Source organism: Mustela nivalis, assembly GCF_964662115.1.
Source record: "Mustela nivalis genome assembly, chromosome: 20".
Taxonomy (NCBI): Eukaryota; Metazoa; Chordata; class Mammalia; order Carnivora; family Mustelidae; genus Mustela; species Mustela nivalis.
Genome location: NC_139039.1, coordinates 18,011,592 through 18,024,847, shown reverse-complemented (window position 1 = coordinate 18,024,847; position 13,256 = coordinate 18,011,592). Strand labels below are relative to the sequence as shown.

At 38.0% G+C, this 13,256-nt stretch overlaps 1 long non-coding RNA gene across 1 annotated transcript in view; it reads left to right on the top strand.

The window, feature by feature from the left end:
- Nucleotides 1–12,889, top strand: part of LOC309855374 — a 411,593-nt gene extending 398,704 nt beyond the window's left edge. The window contains exon 4 of the long non-coding RNA XR_014306764.1: nt 12,834–12,889. This is a non-coding gene — a long non-coding RNA (uncharacterized lncRNA). The remainder of the gene's footprint in view (nt 1–12,833) is intronic.
- Nucleotides 12,890–13,256: the final 367 nt, after the last annotated feature.

The window sequence follows — 13,256 nt, the reverse complement described above, 5'->3', positions numbered from 1 at the left end:
TAATAACCTCCAGTCCTGTCCATGTTGGTAGAAAAATTGTGAATTCATCCCTTCTGATGGCTGCGTATATTGTATATATGGACCATGTCTTTATCCATTCATCTGTTGGCGGGTGTCTTGGCTCTTTCCATAGTTTGGCAATTGTGACAATTGCTGCTATGAACACTGGGGTATAGATGGCCCTTCTTTTCACTACATCTGTATCTTTGGGGTAAAGAACCAGTAGTGCAATTGCAGGGTCATAGGGTAGCTGTATTTTTAAATTTTTGAGGAATCTTCACACTGTTTTCCAAAGTGGCTGCACCAACTTGCATTCCCACCAACAGTGTAAGAGGGTTCCCCTTCCTCTGATAGTTTGTGATTTTATGCATCTGGAAACAAATAATATCTTATCTGGGTCCATAGGAATTGTTAAAATATATTTTCATTTTAGAAAACCCTTATTAAAATATTTTTAGGGACGCCTGGGTGGCTCAGTTGGTTAAGCAGCTGCCTTTGTCTCAGATCATGATCCCAGCATCCTGGGATCAAGTCCCACATCGGGCTCCTTGCTCAGCGGGGAGCCTGCTTCTCCCTCTGCCTCTGCCTGCCATTCTGTCTGCCTGTGCTCGCTCTCTCCCCCTCTCTCTCTGATAAATAAATAAAAATCTTTAAAAAAAAAGAAAAGAAAAGAAAAAAGAAAAGAAAAAAATAAATAAAATATTTTTAAAAATAAACAACCCTTATTAAATGCTTACTCTTTGCTAGCTGTTATGTTGGTCCTGGGAATGGAAACAGTCTAGTTCCAGTCTTCAGAGAGTTTGTAATCTGCTAGAGGAGGCCAACTTATAAATAAATAATCACTATAAAGTGTCGTCATTGTATCATCAAGTGTGACAAGGCATAACTGGGGGGATTCATAGACCATAAAGTCAGGTTACATGATAGATAGGAATGGCTTCTAAGAGGATGTAGCCTGCAGGAGATTATTCAGAGATGAAAAATTAAAAAAAATTTTTTCTTCACAAAGCCTTGAAGGAGAAAACCATTAATCTTAATTATTGGGTTAGTTAGGAACAAAAATGGTGTGAATGGGAAACCTATGCAAGATGAAGAGCCATTGAAACGAATATGGTTAATAAGGTAGAGTCCCTGAGGACCAAAGTGACCACTCATTTGGGCAGTTTGGCTCACCAAGAAGAGATTGTAAAAATGGCCAAGGGACAGGTGTCAGTCATAGTTTGATACAGAGGAGAGATGCTATGGAAGAGTGCTCCCTCCTGCCTCTTCTGTGTTTTCATGGATCCTTTTGCTTCTTCTCATCAAAATAATTATTTACCATAAAAGACCCTTTTAATAACTCCATCTCCCCCTATAAGCTTTTGAGGGCAGGGGCCATGTCTCATTTGACTGTGCATCTATTTTTGCTATTTTGGCACCATGCATGTATGGGCTACACATGTTGCATGAATATATCATCAGTCGACCTGGAGGACATTTTTGTGGTCAGAAATCAGCAGGAGACAGCTGCTAGAAGTCTGTGTAGACAAGTCTGCAAAAGCCAGACAAGATGGGACCCATGACAGGTGGGAAACAGCACCTCCTCTTACAAGGGGCTTCGTTTTGTTATGTTACTTAATTTTCTTTGTAGGAGTTTGTGTGGGGCTTTAGCATATGATTTTGAATAAAAATATTTTATATATTATTCTTTCCTCAGCTGAATGGCTTAAGTCACATTGAATAATAACCAAAAGCATTATAAATTAAGAACAAAGTGTGCCTATGAAGAAAGACCTTGGCATTTTAACCCTTCCTGAGTCAGAGGGGTCTGCTTTTTATGACCGCACAAGGTGAAACCAATGTGCAGAGAGCTACTAACACAGCTGGCTATGTTCCCAGAGCTGCAGTTTCAGAGAATTGTTTGACCTTGTGCTGTGGAAGGAGAGAAAAACAGACAGGCCACATGATTAAATAGCATCTACAGGATTCTGGGACAAAATATCTGTTATATAAAACATGGACACACTTGTTCCATTGTCTTCATCTTAGTCTGGTAGCTCTGTGTATTGGGTATCAGAAGCATCATTTTGAGACCAGGTGGCGTAAGTTTGGAGTAGGAAAGGGTCCTAGTCCCAACTCTGTCATTTATTTCCCGGAAAGCTCCATCTTCCCAGCAATCAGTCTCCTATCCTGTAAAATAGGGATATCAGGAATTCTTAGGGGCCTCAAGTGTGCTATATATGTAAACAACTGATGTAGGGGAACAACCAAACAGTATCATCTTTGAATGTGCTAATTGGAAATATACAAAGATATTCTCACTGTAGAGTCTTTGGATTTGTTCTGCCTTGGCCTGGAAATCTCTCTTCTCACCCCTAGCCTACCCAGCTCTTTGCAAGGCTGACGGTTTCTCTGTTTATTTTCTTTCTCTTTAATTTTCTTCTGTTTCTTTTAAAAAAAAATTGTTTTAGTTCCAGTATAGCTAACCTACAGGTTATATTAGTTACAGGTTTACAATTTAATGATTCAGCACTTCTATACAATATCCTGTGCGCATCACAAGTGCACTCCTTAATCCCCATCACCTATTTAACCCATTCCTCCACCTCCCCTCTGTACCCATCAGTTTGTTCCCTAGAGTTAAGATCTATTCTTTTGTCTCTCTTTTTTTCTTTGTTCATGTGTTTCTCCCCTAAATTTCACACATGAGTGAAATAATACAGTTATTTGTCTTTCTCTGGCTGTCTTCTCACTTAGCATAATATGCTCTAACTCTGTCCATGTAATTGCAAATGGTAAGGTTTCATTCTTTTTTTATGGGTGAATAGTATTTCAGTATATATATAACCTCTTCTTTATCCCTTCTTCTGTCATTGGACAGTGGGGCTGCTTCCATATCTTGGCTATTGTAAATGCTGTTATAGACATGAGGGAGCCTGTATCCCTTTGAGTTAGTGTTGTATTTTTTGTAATTCCACTAGTGGAATTACTGGATCATATGGTCACTCTCTAGGGGGAATCTCCACGCTGTTTTCCACAGTGGCTGGCTGCATCAGTTTGCATTCCCACCAACAGTGCACAAGGGTTTCCTTTTTTCCACATCCTCCCCAACACCTCTTATTTCTTGTGTTGTTGATTGTAGCCATTCTGACAGGTGTGAGGTGATATCTCATTGTGGTTTTGATTTGCATTTCCCTGCTGCATTTCTTATCTCAAGGATCATCTCCCATGAGAGGGCTTCCTTATCCCCTAAGCTAAGTTTGCAGATACTGTCACACTCTGCTTTTTAGTCTCTCCACAACACTTCCCACCACTTGAAATCATCTTGATTATGTATGTGCTTACCATTTATTGTTCTTTTCTTTTAGTAGAGTGTAAGGTAGTTGACAGCATCTTATGCTTATGATATTCCCAAACCCTAGAAAAGTAGTAGCACACAGGTGGCACTCCATTAATATCTTTAAACGAACAAGCAGATGAATTTAATTGACTTTTTTTTTACTAACTTCTTTGAATTTTTTACATATTTAAAGTTACGGTTTTATTCTTTTCCTTTTCTTCACTTGTAGAAGTTGAGGTTCAGCAGATAATGTGCACAATTTAGAATGCTTTGGGCAAAGATAATAAACATGCCCCATCTCTACTTGTGAGTGTTGCTTTAGTTTGGACAGAAAAGAGGCAGCCAACAAGATAAAGAGGAAGAAACAAAAGTAAAGTCCATGTGTACTTAATATTTACCAGTGTAGTAATTTTTTCCAATAGAAAAAGAAAAGGCAAAGTTACCCTAATTGGATCCAGTCTTTTTGAATTCCCTTTCCCTATTTTACTCTGAAGAAAACAAGGTAGGAGAAGGGACCTAACCAAATGATTACTTAAATTTAGTCAAATATTTCTGGAGGTGCCAAGTCAAGAGGTTGCTCAAATTTATTTCTCTTTCTTTCACTGAGGTGAATTTCCAGCCCAGGCACATGAACTGGAATGGAAGACTAATCAGTTATTAAAAAAAAAAAAAACAACATTTGGTGTCTGCCTCTGTTAGCTGGAAAAATAATTGAAAGCATGAGTGTTGTGTGGTTTCTCTAAAACTTCAAAAGTGTACATAATCACAGAAAGGAGAATACCATCTGTTTGTTGTTAGGGTCATATTTTATTTTCCTGCTTATACTCTTAATATATGCAGCAAGCTTAGCTTTCCATGAAGATAATTAATTATTATTTATGCTAGGTTTAGGTTAGTGATGAATTTACTCCTTTCCCCCATTCCATTAGTGGTAGAATGGTGTTAGGAAATAGATTAGAACCATTTGGCAATGAATCACAGTCACCTACTCTTAGAAATTGCTCAGTGGCCCACATGATCAGTAGAAACACTAACTCAGAAAACAAAGAATCCATCTTTTATATATCAAATATGTGGGCAGGTCTGCAAAGCTTGGTAGCAGTAAGTTATGTTCTGTAACATAGAAGGGGTGCATTGTCTAATAGAATTTATAAGCCGTTTGCCATCAGCAGAGATCTGATTTAGCATCTGTGGGATCCCTGATGTTCAGCAGAAAAGGCATAGAGTGGACAGCCCAGAACTTCAGAATGTGAGCATAGACCCAGGAAGGTCAGAGACTTGCCCAGGGAAGTGTGGTTACATAGTGGCAGAACTGGACCCAGAACCCAGCTTTGATTCCCAGATCCAGGGCTGCTCGATGGTACCGTGCGCATTCTGCATGGTCAGTACCTGTCATTCTTTCCTGGAATAGATGCAGCTCATATTAACCCATGAGTGGCTTCCCATGCAAATTCCACAAACATGTACTTAAGGCAGACTCTCTTCTCAGCTCTGCTAGGTCAACTGTCCCTCAGTTTCCACATAGTATTTATTCCACAGGTTAGTTGGTCAGTTGTTTTACTCTTTTGAAGTTCAGTCATGCTCAGCTGATTAATTCCTCATTATTTGTGAACTTCATTAAAGACACACTGTGAGTCAATTATTTGGCACATGAGAATCTGTTATTAGATACCAGGGATATGGAAGAAGTATAAAACCAAAAACAGGGGCACCTGGGTGGCTCCAGTGGGTTAAAGCTTCTGCCTTCGGTTCAGGTCATGATCTCAGGGTCCTGGGATCGAGCCCCACATTAGGCTCTCTGCTCGGCAGGGAGCCTGCTTCCTCTTCTCTCCTTTCTCTCTCTCTGCCTGCCTCTCTGCCTACTTGTGATCTCTGTCTGTCAAATAAATAAATAAAATCTTAAAAAAAAAAAAAAACCACCCAGATAACAAAAACAACACAGAATAAAACTTGCCTTTATTATAAAGACTTTCAGATGTGTTAAACAGAAAGAATGGGTAGAATAATACTGATTAAAAATGTCTCTCCTCTCCGACACTGCTTTTTTTCTTTGTAGTTTTCCTTCTACTTTTTAGACCACTTTAGCTCATGAGTGGCTTTTGTCTAGCACTGGTGGTGTGTGGCTAAAATTGTAGACATCGGGTAGGAACAGATGGTGTACACTCTTGGATGACAGGGTGAAGAGGGAACCCACTGAAGGAGCTGCAGCAGAAGAGGGACTTGATGTAGGTGATATAGCATGGGACAGTAGCAACATTTCTAAGACCACAGCCATTAATGAACACCTCTGGGATTTTTTTCTTTTTTTTAAATATCTGAGTACTATTTTTACTATATAAGCATATTTTTCTTTAACTGATTTTTCTATTTCGATGGTGTAGTTTAACAGGAAATTGCGTTAGTACTTTTATATGAAAAATAAATACCACTTGCCATTAATCGAAAAGCCTATAAAAAATAAATCCAGTGAAAATACAGCGAATTTTAGGTGGATACTGTTTTCTGCGGAAGTTTGTAAGCTTGAAGTCTGTTCTTTCTTCATTCTAAAGAGAGATAAAACAAGTATTGAAAAGCTAGTAAAGATCATTAACAAAACAAATCTCCTTTATGTAACCATAACAATGGGGAGAAGATTAATCCTCACTATAGGATTAGATGATATTTGGTTCCATATATGGTGCCACATAAAATCACTTCCTTGCCCATCACTTTGGACATCAGTGCTGTAAAGCAGGGACCTGCAAACTTTTTCTGTAACTATTTTAGGCTCTACAAGCCATATAGTCTCAGTTGCAAATATTCTAACTCTGCTGTCATAGAGTGAAAGCAGCAACAGACAAAACCTAGTTGAATGGGTATGGCTATGTCCCTATAAAATTGTATTTCTGAAAACAGGCAAGAGATTTGGCCTGTGGGACATAATTTGCTGACTTTTAGTCTATATCAATGGTTGACAAATTTATGATGTGATAGGGATTACCTGTGTTATGTGTTATGTGTTGAATTGTGTCCCCTCAAAATAGATGTCAAAGTCCTAACTTCCATCTTCAGAAGGTGACCTTACTTGAAAATAGTTTTGGAGTGTTACCTAAGACCCACTAAATAAGAATATTTATGTATGAGGACTAGACATATGCTTTAAAATAAAAAATGAAAGCACAGTAGGTTAATTCTAAGCCCACAGTTGGTTTAAAATCACTGGTCTTCCTGGTAAAGCAGAAGAGGCAGACACTGGGTTCAGGCCACATAAGGGACATAAACTATAATAATCCACATGTGATGCAATGGAGGGCTAGATTGGTATATTGGATTGGTAATTGGACTAGGATGGAAGATACTTTGATTGGTCTGCTCTTAAGATGCACACAGTAAATGTCTGAGGAATTGGGATTAGAGGTGAGACAGATGCATATAACCACCCCAGAAGAAATTCAGTACCGACAATGAAGCATAGGCATGTGGACTGTGTTAGAGACAGATTCCTCAGGATCATCCCCACATGTCAGATGAAACTCAATGAGTGCTCAGAGGGAGAGTACACAGAAAGAGAGGGTAATGATTGTGGCTTAGTGCCATGATTAGATGATGACGGGAAAAGGAAGAGCTAGTGCAGGAGATGGGACAGGGATGGCCTTGCTGGTGGGATGAGAAATAGTTATTAGAACAAAGTTTCAAGAAGGAAGGGACAATCAGAGTCAAATCATTTTTACTTGTTTCTTATTTTTATTTTATTTTATTTTTTAAATTTAAATCCAAGTGAAAGAGTATAGAATGAAGTGTTTGTTTCAGGAATAGAATTTAGTGCTTCATCACTTACATATAACATCACCCCAACAAGTGCCCTCTTTAATACCTGTCTCCCATTTAGCCCAGCCCCCTACCTAACTGCCCTCCAGCTACTTTCCACCAAGATGGTGGAGGAGTGAGGAACTCCTTTTCAACTGAATTTGGAATGGTGTTTCTCACAAATCTTAGAATGAAGGAAACCATTTTAAGGGCAGTTAGGGGAAGAGATAGCTTAATACAATGGGAGGAACATCAGAATAATGTCAGACCTGTCCACAGAGATCTGGCAGGCCAGAAAGAGCTGGCAAGACATATTCAGGGTACTAAATGAGAAGAACATGTAGCCAAAAATTCTTTATCTGGCAAGGCTGTCATTGGTGACAATGGTGGAAAGATAAAGAGCTTACAAGACTGGCAGAAGACTGAAATAATATGTGACCACTAGGCCGGTCCTGCAAGAAATATTAAGGGGGGGGGGTTCTATAAAAGGGGAATGATCCCAAGAGGGATATGGAATAGAAATTTACAGAGATAATCTGTAGAAAAATGGACTTCACAGACAACATGATGACAATAAAAACATATCTTTCAATAATCACTCTCAAGGTGAATGGCCTAAATGGTCCCAGCATGGGAGCATCCAAGGACATAAGCCAACTCTTAACCAAAATAAAGAGACATACTGATAATAATACATTAATAGTAGGATACCTCAATGCTTCAGTTTCAGCAATAGACAGATCATCTAAGCAGAAAATCAAAACAAAACAAGAACTTTGACTGGCCCACTGCACCAGATGGGCCTCATAGATATATACAGAACATTCCACCCTAAAACAATAGAATACTCATTCTCAAGCACGCATGGAACTTTCTCCAGAATAGACCACATACTGGGTCACAAATCAGATCTCAACTGATACTAAAAGACTGAAATTAGTCCCTGCATATTCTCCGACCACAATGCTTTGAAACTGGAACTCAATCACAGAAAATTTTGGAAGAAATTCAAACATTTGGAAGCTGAAGACTATTCTACTCAAAAATGTTTGGGTCAATCAGGAAATCAAAGAAGAACTTAAACAGTTCATGGAAACTGGTGAGAGCGAATACATATCGATCCAAAACCTATGCAATATGGCAAAGGTGGTCCTAAGGGAGAAATACATAGCCATCCAATCCTCCCTCAAAAAAATAGAAAAACCCTGAATATACAAACTATCTTTATACCTTAAAGGTCTGGAGAATCAACAACAAATTGAACCTAACCCATGCACGAGATGAGAAATCATTAATTTTAGAGCAAAGATCAATGAATTAGAAACCAGAAATAGAACACATTAGCGAAACTGGCAGCTGGTTCTTTGAAAGAATAAGTGGTTTATCAATCTTATCCAAAAGAAAAGAGAAAAGACCCAAATTAATAAAATTATGACTAAAAGGGGGAAAGATCATGACTAACACCAAGGAAATAAATACAATCACCAGAAATTATTACCAACAGCTATATAACAATAGATGGAAGAAATGGATACATTCCTAGAAACCTATAAATTACCAAGACTGAAACAGGAAGAAATTGATAACCTGAATAGACCAATAACCAATAATGAGATTGAAGCAGTGATCAAAAACCTCCCCCAAAACAAGAGTCCAAGGCCTGATGGATTCCCTGGGGAATTTGCCAAACATTCAAAGAAGGAATAATACCTAATCTCCTGAAGCTGTTTCAAAAATTAGAAACAGGAGGGAAACTTCCAGATTCTTTCTATAAGGCCAGCATTACCTTGATCCCCAAACCAGGCAAAGACCGTATCAAAAAGGAGAATTTAAGACCAGTATCTCTGATGAATATGGATGCCAAAATTCTCAACAAGATCCTAGCTAATAGAATCCAACAGTACATTAGAAGGATTATCTAACAAAACAGAGTGGGATTTATCCTTGGGGTGCAAGGGTTATTCAACTTTTGCAAATCACTGTGATAGAATATGTAGATAAGAGAAGAGACAAGAACAACATGGTCCTCTCAATTGATGCAGAAAAAACTTTTGACAAAATACAGCATCCTTTCCTGGTTAAAACTCTTCAGAGTATAGTGATAGAACATTCCTTAACTTCATAAAATCCATCTATGAAAAACCCACAGCAAATATCATTCTCAGTGGGGAAAGCTGAGAGCCTTTCTGTTGAGATCAGGAATATAAGGATGCCTACTCTCACCACTGTTACTCAACATAGTACTAGAAATCATAGCAACAGCAATCAGACAACAAAAAGAAATAAAAAGTATTCAAATTGGCAAAAAAAGAAGTCAAACACTCTCTCTTCCCAGATGACACAGTACTTTATGTAGAAAACCTAAAAGACTTCACCCTCAAATTATTAGAAGTCATAAAGCAATTTAGTAATATGGAAGGATATGAAATCAATGCACAGAGATCAGCTGTTTTCTAATACACTAGCAACATAACTGTAGAAAGAGAAATTAGATAATTGATTCCATTTATGATAGCACCAAAAACCATAAGATACCTTGGAATAAACCTAAACAAAGAGGATCTATACTCTATGAACTACAGAACACTCATAAAAGAAATTGAAGAAGACACAAAAAGGTGGAAAAACATCTCATCCTCATGGATCAGAAGAATAAACATTGTTAAATTGTGCTGCCCAGAGCAATCTATACTTTCAACTCCATCCTGATCAAAATGCAAATGGCATTTTTCAAAGGGCTGGAACAAACAATCCTAAAATTTGTATGGAACCAGAAAAGACCCTGAATCACCAAGGAAATGTTGAAAAAAAAAAAAAAAAGTACAAAGCTGGGGGCAACATGCCTGATTTCAAGCTGTATTACAAAGCTGTGATCACCGATACAGCATGGTACTGGTACAAAAACAGACACAGCGATCGATGGAACAGAATAGAAAGCCCAAATCTATGGTCACCTAATCTTTGACAAATCAGGGGAAAATATTCAATGGAAAAAAACAGTCTCTTCAATAAATGGTGCTGGGAAAATTGGACAGCTATATACAGAAGAATGGAACTTGACCATTCTCTTACACCATACTCAAAGATAAACTCAAAATGGATGGAAGATCTCAATGTCAGATAGGAATCCATCAAAATTTTAGAAGAAAACATACGCAGTAACCTCTTCAACACTTGCCACAGCAACCTCTTTCAACAAACGTCTCCAAAGTCAAGGGAAACAAAAGCAAAAATGAACTTTTGGGACTACATCAAGATAAAAAGCTTTTGCACAGAAAAGGAAACAGTCAACAAAACAAAGAGGCAACCCACAGAATGGGAGAATGTATTTTCAAATGGCACTACAGAGGGCTGATATCCAAGATCTTAAAAAGAAATTTTACAAACTCAACACCAGAAAAACAAATAATCAAGCCAAAAAATGGGCAGAAGACATGAACAGACACTTCTCCAAAGAAGACATACAAATGGCTAACAGACACATGAAAAAATGTTCATCATCATTAACCATCAGGGTAATTCAAATCAAATTGAATTCCGATACCACCTTATACTGATATACACCACTGATATATATACCACTGAGATACCACCTTATACTAGTTAGAATGGCAAAAATTGAGTAGGCAAAAATCAAGTGTTGGAGAGGATGTGGAGAAAGGGGAACCCTGTTACACTGTTGGTGGGAATGCACATTGGTGCAGCCACTTTGGAAAACAGTGTGGAGGTTCCTCAAAGGATTAAAAAACAGTGCTACCCTATGACCTAGCAATTGCACCCCAAAGATAGAGATGTAGTGAGAAGGGCCACAGGCACTCCAATGTTCATAGCCGCAATGAATGCTATGTCCATAGCCAAACTGGAAAGAGCTGAGATGCACTTCAACAGATGAATTGATAAAGAAGATGTGGTCCATATATACAATGGAATATTACTAAATACATATTTTTTTCCCCAACACTGGAGATCTATGCCTATTCGAAGATACAAAGGAAAAAACCAGTGAAGACATACTAAAAATGCCAAGTACTTTCCAATGGAACATGGCCCTGCCAACATCTTGTCAGAAGTGGGTTTCCCCTGATCTTGTCAGAAGCAGGTTCCCCTTCCCAAAGGAGATGGGGCTGGGAGGGATTATATGTTTCTCTGTGTTGTTTTTTATTCCCAATTTCTGTTTTCTCATGTAGATTAGCAGCCCCTCCTTCCTCTCAGTAAGAGCTTGTTTTTTAATTATTCTTCTAACAGATTGGAGTCTTATTGTTGTTTCTTTAGGAGTGGTTCTAATCTTTGCCTTATAGTCTAGGTAATAAGTCAGGGGTTGCATTTCTAAAGGCTCTGCATTTTTTATATTTTATATTTTATTTTATATATTTACATTTATTTATATATTTTTATATATTTATATTTTTATAATATATAATATAAAATATTTTTATATTTTAAATATTTTTATATTTTATTTTCATATTTACAAATATACTTATATATTTTATTTTTATATTTTATAACTTTTACTTATAAGTATTTATAATTTAGTGATTTTTTTATATTAGTTTGTATCTCTATTGGTTTATTTTACTACCTATATCATGCATATTCCATCTCTTTCTAAAGAATGATTTGAGGTGGCTTTTGTATAATGATTACAAATGATAAATGGTTAGAAATAATTATATAGTTTACTCAGAACAGCCTAAAACTTAGAACTAGAAAACGAAAATTCATTACATTGGTCAAAAAAATGCACAGCAAGAGATTCCAGTATAAAACCCATCTTTGACAAGGGAATGACTCAGACAGGTGTTCCTCTCAGCTGACGGGATGGGGTCATCTAATTTAACCAGTTGCAGATAAGACTGAGCCAGCCGAAGCTTAGGCCAGAAAAGATGAGGTATTGCGCAAGCCCATGTGCCTGATTATGACATCAGTGACTGGCTCCAAACTTTAAATATATGGTGATGGAGGAAAAAAGGATTTTGGCTAACTTTTTTTGGCATCTATTCCAGTATCAACATGAAATAAAAAGTTAAAAAAAATTGAAGTCTGAAATAGTACACAAAATAGGATCAAAAAGGACAGAGGATGCAGAGTCTGAACACTAAGAACTCACCAGTGACCTGCTGGGCAGCATGTGGATTAATGTCACTTCAGGGCAATAAAAATGAAATGTCCCACCATCTTAAAGGGTTGGGACTTCTAATAGAATAAGCATTTGATTAATGAAACAACATGTACTATAAAGAACAAGGGATCATAAAAAGCTGGTTTTTAACAGCCTAAGTACCTTTTGCAGCTTGAAGTCTTTTATCACCTTGTAAATCACCCCTGGAGAGGAATAACCAAAGTGAGACAAGGCAGATTTCCATTACCAGCCTGTCCACCATGGGACCTTGGCTCTAGCTTCTCAAGCATATTGTCTTTGCTAACACTCCGTAGTACCTTGCCTTTATCATGGGGAAAGGAAGATTGGGGTATTGTGATGGTACTGCTTTTAGTAAATGTCTCAGAACAGTTATGCCTCCTCAGGAGGCACTTTCCTTTCCCTTGGTGTTTATTCTGAAGTCAAGTATGTCTGTGTTGGCAGAAATTAACAACCATGGGTATTAGCAAGTTAGGACACCCAAATGTTATGGCTTAAAACAACAAATATTAATTTTTCCCAGGTTGGCGTGTGGGTTGGGTGCAGTGGAGTTTATATCTGTTCCATGTGTCTCTCTCTCATTTCCAGGACCCAGGTGGAAGAGCAGTGGCACGAGGGCATGCTTTTCTCTTGGGGCAGGGAAGAGCCCAGGAAGGTGAGTCAAAACCTCAGAGCTCATTTGTAGCCTCTGGCTGGTTGTGGTATAATGTAAGCCTGCTCATGGGCCATCGGCCAAAGCAAGTCATATGGCTAAGCTCAAAGTCAGTGGAGGGAGGAAGTGTATTTATCCACAGTAAATTCTGGCCATGATGAGAAGGATGAACTGGGATCACATCATTTCATTTGACCATGACCATTGACCATGCTGTGAATTATGCAGGTAGGTTGGTCACATGGGCACTGAACTAGAGAACCTGTATCCTAATTGATGATCTCTGAGATCAAAGTAGGTGTTCTGGTTGGAGGAGATAGATGCTCTGTATATAATATATCTTACTAAAACGTCAGGAA